The sequence below is a fragment of the Corvus cornix genome, chromosome 3, assembly GCF_000738735.6.
Source record: "Corvus cornix cornix isolate S_Up_H32 chromosome 3, ASM73873v5, whole genome shotgun sequence".
NCBI lineage: Eukaryota > Metazoa > Chordata > Aves > Passeriformes > Corvidae > Corvus > Corvus cornix.
The window spans coordinates 78,758,513-78,769,776 of NC_047056.1; positions in this window are offsets into that span (position 1 = coordinate 78,758,513).

Consider the following 11,264-nt stretch of genomic DNA (forward strand, 5'->3'; position numbering starts at 1 on the left):
AAAATCTGAACCTTTCCATGGAGGGTTTGCCCTCACCAGCACACATTTATGCATGCATATGCTTATCAAAACATCATGTTCCTGGAGCATTTGACCTTGACTGTGGTTCTTCCTGGGGAACAAAGGCCTACAGAAGAGAAATCTGAAGTAATAAGTAATACAGAAGCACAGAAACCCTAGATAGGAATGGATCTCTGAAGGTCATCTGGTTCAGTCACCACTAAAAGCAGATGTTACAGAAGGTAGCTTCAGGCTTTCCCTGGGCAACTTTGGAGTATCTACATGCTCTCTGCAAAGCCTGTTCCACAGCTTCACCATCTTCACTGTGAAAAAAAAAATCTCCTAATATTTCATGTGAATTTCCCTTGCTCCAACTTTGCCCTTTTTAACCATTTGTTAAAAAAGACTGGAAAATCTTTATGTCGTCTCTTGGGAAGCAGAGAAGGATTACTCAACCGCTAGACTGAATAACCTGGCAAAATTTTAGGCTGATTCCCCAAGAAAAAGAGGTTCACAAGATCACATATTCAATGTCTTCATGTCTATTTGTTCCCCACTGATACTCTCTGAACCTGATAGTTTGTTTCAAGCAAGTATGATGGAGTACAGCAATCTCCTATAGATTTCTACAAGTTTGATGAAAACCATTTTGTGGGCAGATGAGAGAGACCATTATCAGTACCCTCATTGACAAAAAGCTGCAATTTGAACTCAATTGTTATTAGATACCTGAGGATCCACATGGCACAAAGGCATTCCGAATGTCACTGCTAAAAGAAAAGATGTGATCAGATGGCTAGCATTATATTAGTCATCAGAGAATCCAACCACAGGCTACAGATCCATAGGGAACTAGGCTTCATTAATTCTGCTACTCATGAAATGCCTTGGGTTTTTTACCTTTACTCTTATGCTTCAGCTGAGCAGTCATAAATTCCTAAGAGCAAAAAAAAAGCTCCTTCATATAATCTCCCTTTATATATCATCCTTCTCTTACATGAGGAAAAGAATGGCTAAGAATAGCTGGTCAGATGATTTACTATTACAATTTTCTGTGGGTATATGGGATTTCTGGATGTCACTCAGCTGCCCTTAACAATAGCAAGGACACAATTGTTTCCATAGTAATACCCATTCCAAAGGGGTGAAGGTGTGTGTGTTGGGGGGGACAGTACAAAGCAAACAGAAGGCACAGTTACACAGACTTGCATATAGGACAAAAATCAGGCACAACAGAATTTGATTCTGCAACCCTTGCTACAGAAATTCCTTTTTTAAGGTCATCCAATTACTCTGAAATCAGCAGAAAACTGACTTAGCAAGCGTGCAGGCGAAACTCTCTCACAGTTTAGACAATGTGAATAGGTGAGAAAGCTTTATGTCTTTTGTCACTCTCCAGTTGTGAATAACTTAACCACAAATGTACCACTGCTAATGAGAGAAGACACCCCTAGTTTGTGGTGACAGCGTAGTACACCTTGCCACACTATTTCATTTCTTACTCAGTGCAATAGCTAACCGTGGTCCTGTAGGACAGCCTCCTAAACAATGTAATGGGCTAAAATAGATGGTTTCTCTCTGTTGCTCTAAAAATGAGTTAACCAATAAACAATTTCCTGACAAACAAGCTAAACATGTCTCACACCTTTTCATCTGAAAATACCATCTGAACAGAGAAATTCTGCTGCTGCAGCATCTGTCAGGGCTTTTCTGTCGCATTCTAGTATTCTTGGTCACCCTAAAGGAAACAAACATTGCAGAAACAAAGGAAAGCCAACTCTGAAGTAAACAAAGCACTTCTGACTCTTTTGTCTATGGTTTAATAGAAAATGCTCATCACATGTTCTCCCAGCTGCAGCAGGAGAAGCACCCAAGAAGGTTTTAATAAAAATAGCTTTTATAAATGGCTGAAGGAAGTGGAGAAATTGAAGAATTTATCCATGATTCTGTTTATCCAAGATGGCTCCTGGTGCTGGTGCTAAAAGCTCTGTTATTGACTCAGTCAGTTATCTGACTCTTTGAGCTGGAGCCAATACAGACCAGCAGAAGAAAAGCTCAAGCCTCAGAAACAGGAACGGGGAATTGGATCACAGATAATAAAATAGTTTAGTCCATATCTTAGTCCTTAAATGACACTGTTGTTTTCTAATATTTTGCAATATGAACTGTGAATTCAAATATTCAGCCGTTATGACAAAACCATATTTCATTTCTAAATCTCCTCCCTAGGTTGGAGTTCAGAAGTCAGCTTTCCCTAGCCAACCACAGAGGATACTTCCAAGACAGAGTTCTCTTAGGGACACATCATGATGCTGATTACCCTTGTGATAAAACATATTGCCTGTTCCTTAATTTTTAAAGTGTTTTCTTCATAATGTGAATGTATAGGATGGTTTGGATTGAAAAGGACCTTCTAGTTCCAACCCCTCCACCATGGACAGGGAGACCTCCCACTAGACCCGGTTGCTCAAAGCCCCATTCAGTCTAATCTTGGCACACTTCCAGGGATGGGGATCATCCACAGCTTCTTTGGGCAACCTGCGCCAGTGACTTACTGCCCTTACAATGAAGAATTTCTTCCCAAAAATTTAATGTAAACCTGCTCTCATTCAGAGAGTTTAAAATGATTGCTGGATCATCTTTGTTCCAGGTAACCATGTGCTGCTTTATCTGTCCTGGCACCTGAAGCACACTGGAGCAAAGAGGCAGACATTAAGAAGCAGGTAACATTCCTATTTTTGTGCTTTGATGTACTACTTCTTCAGCAATCACCTCATAAGCACAATCAAAAACACATGCCTTAAAAAGCAGCCAGAGAATCATTACACAGCATAGAAACCCATTCCAGGATGGAAAATGAACCTGTCTTACACACACGTCGGATTTCTGAGATGGCTACAGGGACACAACCTGTGGCAGGAACATTCCTCAAACCCCCCTTCTCAACCTCAAAATGATGTGAGAAAATTTAACTATTCTCAACAGGGCTGCAAGATGGGTGGTGCCAAAACACAATTACAGAAAGGTTTCCTTAGAAGAAGCCCCATCCCACCAGCTCTTTGTCCCATTTCATTCCTTGAGTTGATCCTGCAAGGTGATCCTTGGCTGATTTGTGTTTTTGTTGTCCAATCTCGCTGCCATTTATGTGAATTTATTTTCCAGTGCATCCAGGAACACTGTAGGGCTGTGAACAGTTAATGGTGTTCAGTCCCCCCTTGTAGAGACAATGTTGAATGGGCTTGAGATTTGTAATTTGGGTTTTGTTGTTTAAACAAGCACTTGTAAAGCACACACATGCACCTCTCCCTGCTTCACAGAGCTCAAAGTGCTAGTGACCTCTGTGTCATACAGGTTCCACAAGATTTCAGGTGAATATTCTGAAGTAACAAAACCTGAGCTGGCAGCCTTTCTGTGACCAAAGTGCTTCATTAGTAAAAATAAACATGCAACTATACATTTTATGCTGAATACTGTAAGACACTACAATGAATTTGTGGGGCAGGAAGGGATAGCATTAGCAATCTTTGACCATATGAACAAATGTAGCCACAATAATTGTAGTATTTGTGGAAAAGGCATAGAAAAGCTGGCAGAGGCAAAAGAAATAGCCAGACTGTCTCTTGAGGACCAGAGTATGATACAGCCTGAGGACTGGCACTGTAAGAAGAAAAAGAAGTTTGTATTTCTTTCTCTTTTGGAGTGACTGCATGTTTCTGCTGAAACAGGGGTGAAGTGGGTTCTCCAGACTTACTATGCTTCCCTGTGCAGGACAAACAGATGGGAAGACGCAGCCTGGGGAGGGAGGGAGACCCCTAAGTACAGCTGCACCTGTGCACTGAGCAGAGTGTGAGCAACAGGGAAGAGCTCCACCACAATCCTCTGCAACCTGTGGGGAGGGATGAGGAAGTAGATGATGAGTGCATTTTATCCTAGCTGAGGTTTACAGTCATTACAATAGCAACTGAGCTCTCTCCCTCACCCTCCAATAATGGCCTCATTTTATTAAGTGCCGTACAAACACACACGCAGAAAAAGTGCCTTCTCCGCACAGCTACATCTCAAACAAACTCGAGCTAGAAAATGTGCAGCTCTCATCCAAACTCGTAATTGTTTCTCATTGCTGGAACTGAACATCTATGCCACACAGACTGATATATACTGTCCCTATTTAAAAAAATGACATAATGGGTTGTTTTCGTATCTAGCAGGAACAAGGAAAATGTGAACAAAAGTCAAGAGAGAAAACAAATCTGTATATTTCCATGAAAGAACCAATCTATTTTAGAGTCATCTTAGGCTGTGCTTTTAGTTGGGTTTTGTTTGTTTATTTGTTGTTTTCTTTTGCCATACTGACGAATTATATTGATTTGCATCACACAGAAGTTGCAGATACAATCCTATGTCTATTTCCATTAAATGCAGAATTCAGAGCACCCAACATCACTTGGAGACTTTCCTGACTTTGATGCTTGTACACTAGCAAAGGTAGAGCATCAGGAAAAAGCTTTGTCATCTTGTTTTCCTCAATTCCTTCCCTTCACCACACTGTTTTGTTTATTTATTTGTTTTAGGAACACTCTTTTTTTTATACTTTTCTGTGCATATTTATAATGAAAAGATGATTTGTGTCCTCATTACTGCTCTATTATATATATTACTGCTCAATGATGAAAAAACATTAACAAAGGAAAATGATTTTCAGTCAGATCATAACGTGCAGGTGAACTGGAACCATAAAGAATATGATTTAATGAAAAAAGGTGAGAAGATTAAAAACCCCACTAACAAGGGTGTTTCTCTGGATTGAAAGATCACTTAGGAGTAGAGCAGTGATTTCCTTTGTGTTAGAAAAATACAATGCAAAGCTTCGAAAGCAGCATCCCCAAGGTCAAAGAAGCCCATCCTCTCTAACACAGTATATTCACTCTCCTCCTCACAACCTCTTTTTTCCACCTGTATCAGCATTTTGTAATTTTCAGATAGTGGAGTGAAAATAAACTCAAATATCTCAGCAAGCTTTTAGTACTGAAGGAACGTGCAAAAATGCCACAGAAGGCACTTGAAGCTCTATGCACCATCAGTGGAGCAGTTCATGAACATTTACCTAGAGCTGCAGCCACAGATTCAAACACTGCAGCTCTAGGTAAATGTTCAAATGCTGCAGCTCCAAAATAATGATCTTTAAAATGCTCATGAGATTTCTGCCATTTGCTCTGGATACCTGCAATGAAGAACAATACCAAGCCACACTGAGCAGAGCACGAGGTGCCAAATAGTTCAAAGCACAGAGCCAATTAGAGCCGCTGGAGCCAAAAGGTGCTGCTCCAAGTGGGAGCACCGTGCCTTGGCTTCACACTCAGCACAGCAGCTTCTGTCCAGCGTGCCAGAGCTGAGACTTGAGCATCACAGAGAGTCAAAAAGGAAGGAGGAGAGGTCAGTGGACTTCAGCCCAAAGGAACATTTCTAAGGCTCCTTCCCCAGGCATCGGCAAGCATGTGATAAGCAACAGATGTTAGATCAGCAATTCCCCACCTCTGAATCTGGGAAAGCCTCTGTTTTAAAACAGAGGTTTCTCCTAGCAAGTGCTCGCCAATCTTCTGGCTCTTCTTTTCTGTCATCTTTGTCAGGAGTTGGTGGAAGGAACGTGACACAGCACAGTATCACTGCCATCAGAGCAAAAGAAAAAACCTTGTTAGTACCTTGCAGTGCCAGTCTCAACAGAAAAGGCAAAACATCACAAAGTATCAATAGAGCAGAAGATTAAGCTCAACTGCATTCTGACTGGTATGGCTACCAACACCCGTCAGCAGTAAACTGAGAATTTTTTTAGAACAGGCATTCTTAACTGTGTTACGTGTTTCTTTCCTTAATTCATTGAGTTCATAACTAAATTACATAGATCGGCAGCCAAATTGGTTCATTGTTGCTCAACTCTAATTTAAAAGGACAAAGCAAAAAGCTGAAAAGAAAAATATTTGGGGAACTGGATAGCTTCAGGGGATAGTTAATGATGGGATAGAGAGACTTGAATGCCTGCATCACTGGTTTTAATTTGGTTCAGGGCAGTAGTGACACAAAGTCATTACTATCTGTGAGCAATTTGTAGGTCCTTTGTGTGAAATGAGGTGGTGGTCTCGGTCTGTTCCTAGCTGGTGGACACCTTTACAAAACCCAGCAGCACATCTCTCACTCTCAGCAGCTGGCAAAGTCAAAAAGCCAAGGTCAGATGTGGGGAAGGAGAAGGGCTACTGTACTACCCAAGCAACAGGCTGAAGTGTGCTGTGGGGACAGCCCATAACTAGGACAATGCCATGCCTCATCAGTGACACAAACAGCGACTGTCCCCTGGCAGCTCAACCCTTTCAGAAAAGACCAATATTTGACTAAATATGGAGATGGACAATTAGCAAAGGCCCCGGGTAACCCACTCACTTTCATGGGTTCTGTCATTTCCTGGGCTGGTTTTTTTTTATTTGCTGAATGGCAGTAAAGCTGCTCCTGGACAATGAAATTTCTGATTGGGTTTTTATTGTTATTATTTGCAATGTGTTAGTGCCTGCAGGTCACAGACAGGATTATGACTTTGTTGTGATAGGTGCTCGCAAAACACTAGTAAGAGGCAGTTCTCACTTCAATGACCTTATAGTTTAAACAGAAAAGGCTGAGAGTGAAGGAAGAAAAAAGATATTATTATCCTCTTTTTATAGTGGGGGAGCAACTGCACAGAAAGACAAACAGCAGTACGTCCCCAGGGGCCGAGCTCATGTTGCTCTTCCTGAACTCAGTGAAAACTGCAGGTCTTCAACAGTACAGAAAAAAAGGGGCCAACATCACATAATAAGTTAAGGAGCAGAATCAGGACTTGGTGGGTCCCAAACTGACCTTGCTTGTTTAACAGCTTGCAGACAAAATGTAGAAAAGCTGAAAAATCATGTTGCTTTAAGAATTCTTGTTTGTGCTGCAGCAGCACCTGAACTTGGTGGTTCCTCAGGCTCTGTGGTTTAGGAAGAGAAGGCTACCACAGGAAATGGTCAAGGTTTAAGGTCTTGTTTTTCAATCCTTCATTCTCCTTGTCCGAAAGAATTTCTATTGTGGTCCTCAAGGTGTGCAGGGGCAGAATTGTACTTACAGTAAAGACCCTCCTCAGTTTTCTCCAGAGACTGTATGCCTGTGAAGTGGTGGAAAGGATTTTGTGCACCCATGGTGCTCCTTGCTATCATAGCAGCAAAGTCCCTTAAAATGGATAGATAAAGATGAGCCCTTGAGATAACAAGACAGTCTTTGAAATTATGAACTAGACATAAGAACAAATCTTCTCTCTCATTTGAAAATGATTTAAGAAACTGCCACATAAACTTTGTGAAAATCAACTTGCCAGGACACTGGATGGGTGTTAGAAACCAGTGTACTGGCTTCTTCCACGTGCACACTTCCAAGTGCATCATTTATGTCTTGTTTGATAATTGGCTCTACCTATGGATGAAGAGATAAAAGTGAGCAAGACCTCTGAGTTTATATGAGGCAGCAGAAGGCAACACTCTTGACAAGAAATGATGGAGAAATCCTGAAAGCAGTCACGGTGCTCCAGGGTCTGTAAAACTAGTAAGCAAGTGATCCTTCTGAGGTAACCAAAGCATTTAACCTGACTGTTGTACAGATTTTTCCAAGTAAATCATCAAGGTCCTCATTAGGCACCTCGGATCAACCTAAATAAAAAACTAAAATACTTAATGGATGAAGGACAACATTCCTGATGTGGTAAAGTTAATTTTTCATAAAAATACAAAATAAAAGTATTTGGAAAAAATATCTGACTGAGAAGGCAAGAATTTGTGATTTAGAAAGAGCATAGGATCAGCTGGATTATCTCATCTGTTACCCTCTTGCCTCTTCTTCCTGAAATAAGAACTGAAGGAAATCCCAGTTGCAATATGTCGTGGTTTAACCCCAGCCAGCAACTAAGCACCACACAGCTGCTCACTTACTCCCTGCCCCCAAGAGGGATGGGGAAGAGGGTTAGGGAAAAAAAGCAAAATTCATGGGTTGAGACACAAACAGTTTAATAGGACAGAAAAGGAAGGAGGAAAAAATGGATTTACAAAACAAGTGATGCATAATAATAACAGCAGTAATAGTAACAATATAATTAGAATATACCAAACCAGTGGTACACAATGCAATTGCTCACCACCTGCTGACTGATGGCCAGCCAATCCCTGAGTAGTAACCCCCAGGCAGCTTTCCCCCCAGTTTATAAAATGAGCAGGACATCATAGAGTATGGACTATCCCTTTGGCCAGTTCAGGTCAGCTGTCCTGGCTCCATGTCCTCCCAGCTTCTTTTGCCCTTCGTCTACACACAGGTGAGAAGCCAAAAAGTCCTTGACTTAGTGTAAACACCACATAGAAACAACTAAAACATCAGTGTCTTATCAACACGATTCTCATACTAAATCCAAAACACAGCAGTGTAGCAGCTACTAGGAAGAAAATTGACTTTATCACAGCCCAAATCAGGAGAAAATAGTACCTGGGGTGGTCAATCATGCACTTTAAAAGGCAGTTATGGTCTGTTCAAGAATTCCATCATGTGGTTGAGAGGCCAGCAAAATTCAGATATTCTAGTTTCACTAGGTGTTTGCAGTTTAAAATTTTGCTCCAAATCAGAATAGCAAAATTCTTACCTCAAGAAAGCTGTGGGGAACATTAATTGCAGATTGATGGTAATAAGTGACTCAGCTTTTCCAATTTTTGTATTATTTTGCAATATATAATATAAAAGGAAATATTTTGAAACCAAAACTAATTTTGAAGGAAGAAATTGAAACATTTAGCTTGGAAATGTCACAAGACATTCCCGCACTGTTGGAACATCCCTCCACCACTTACTCTTTTTTAAATGACATTTTCAGTGCAACTGACACAAGTTTGCAAAGCATTTTGATTTTGACAAGGTTGCATTTTCCAGTGGAAAGCCATTCTTTCAAAGGTTTTCCAACCAGCTCCACTGGGAACAGGTTTCACAGGATTGCAACAACCTTCCCTTTGCAAAATTGCTAAATTGCAAGCGGGATCCTGTAAGAGGGGCTGGGGCGTGCAAGGCATAAGGGGTCACAGGGTGCCCAATGTTTATGAAGGCTGAAAACCTGCTGCTTGAATCACCTCTGGCTACCCATATGGCTTGTCTCCTGTGGAACTGCTACACTTGTAGGCTGAACTGGCAGTGGCAACTGTGCGGGACTGTAGGGGAGGAAAAACCCCCAGTATGTGGGCATGGCTATATGTTCAACCCTGCAGTGTTCTTCTCTACCATCCAAGTTTAGAAGTGATGGAAAGAAGGATTATTCTGAGCCTGGAGTAAAGCTCAGTTCAGGATAGGAATCTTTAGCAAGGCAAGAATGTGGAGGTAGGATGAACAGTTACTTGCCCTTAAATTCCCTCTGAGGGCCGATTTTGGTCTGGCCATGTCCAGTTGATGTGCCTTGCAGAGGGGATGTGTTCCTCCGCAAACACAGAAGAGAAGTTTAACTTGGCAGGTTCACATTGAAAGCAAAAGTACTCAACTCTTTCAAAGAATCGAAGAAAAAGTCTTAGTCCTCTGAGAACTCAATACTTTCTGAAATGCACAGCTAAAGAGAAATCTGATCTGATTCAATGCAGCCCTAAATAAAGTTCTTTATACATTCCACCACTTCCGAATGACCAAACAGACGGACTAATACGAAACTCAAGCTGGGCACAAATGAGTTGGCCTTTTTTTTTTCCCCTTCCACTTTTCTCACAGGGAGTGCCATTTGAAATTATCTCCTTTCTTGTTAATTTAATGATTACCATCAGAAAGAGCCAGCGGCTGAAAAATTATAGGCAGTAATTATGATCTTGCAGACTTGCTCTGGGACCCGATGCAGGGAAAACATTGGATTGTGAGAATGAGGCTCTGCTCCTTGGCAGATGCACTTTGGTGGGTGCAGCCTGGAGATTTTGGTTGCCTCAGATCTTGGGGGCCCAGCTTGAGAAGCCTTCAGGAGGAAGAGTTACTGCCAGATGGCAGGCACATCTTGAGTTGGACGCCCCTAAAAATACAGCCACCAGAAACCTTTATCCATCACTTGTGAAGAGCTGAGCGATTTTTTTAACCTGATAAACTTAAATTAAGGAAATTTAAGGAAAATTACATATTCCTCCTCCATGGGTGGATGTACCAGTTCAGGTAAACGGTAGATGGACCAGTTAATGTCTTTAGACACTATGTCAAATGATAAATATTTATTATGTTTCTGTATTAATTCGTGTGAAGACAAATACATATGTATGACACTGCAGAGGCAAAAACACACGATCAAAGCCAGCTGGATATTACAGTGTTTAGGAACTGGCTGTTGAATAAAGCTCAGCTTTCCACTTATGCCCATTGCCAGTCCACCTCTGGAGCCATGTCGCCCCTCGGAAATGAGGGAACCCCCAGCACACCTGAGGGCTGCCATGACGGCTGTCGTGTAAGCCCCGAAACACCGAAGGCGGAACTCAGGGGTAATGAGAAAAAGGAAAATAAACTATGTCAAACCCCTGGTGTTCCACAGGAAATACCGGGACGGGGAAAGGACGCCCCACGAGGGCATCCAGAGCCGCCAACCTCTGAAGCCCACTGCGTGCGCCAACCCCGCGACCCCGGGGCGAGAGCGGAGCCGGTGCCCGCTGTCCCCGCAGCGCCGGCGGGTGGCCGGGCCGGGTCCCCGTGGAGGGGATGCGCTGTCCGCCCCCCCGGGCCGGAGGAGGCGCTGCCTTCCACATTGGCTGGGGGCCCGCGCACCGCCTCCCCCGGTCCCGCTTCCCCGCGCCCGGCCGGGGGGCGCGGCGGCGGAGCGTGGCACGACGGGGCTCACGGCCGGGCAGCGCCCACGGCCGGCGGGGCCGCGGGGTGGGGCACGGCCGGGAACGGACCCGCCGCCCGCCCCCGCGGTGTCCCCCGGTGTTCCCGTGTCCCTCCCCCGGGGCGAAGTTTGGCCAGCGCCGCCTGTCCGCCCCGGTGCTGCCAGGGCCGGGACAAAAGGCACACACTGACACGTGATGGGCGCCGGGCTTCATAAATGGGACCGGAGCGGGGCGGAAGGCGGGGGGGACGCAGCGGCGGCGTGTGCCGGAGCCGCGCCGGTCGCCCGGCGGCTCCCGCGCTGCCTCCCCGCGCCGAGGCGGCGGCGGGCGGAGGCGGCGGAGGCGGCGGAGGAGGGGGCGGGCGGGCGGCACATGGAGCGGCGGCGGCGGCGG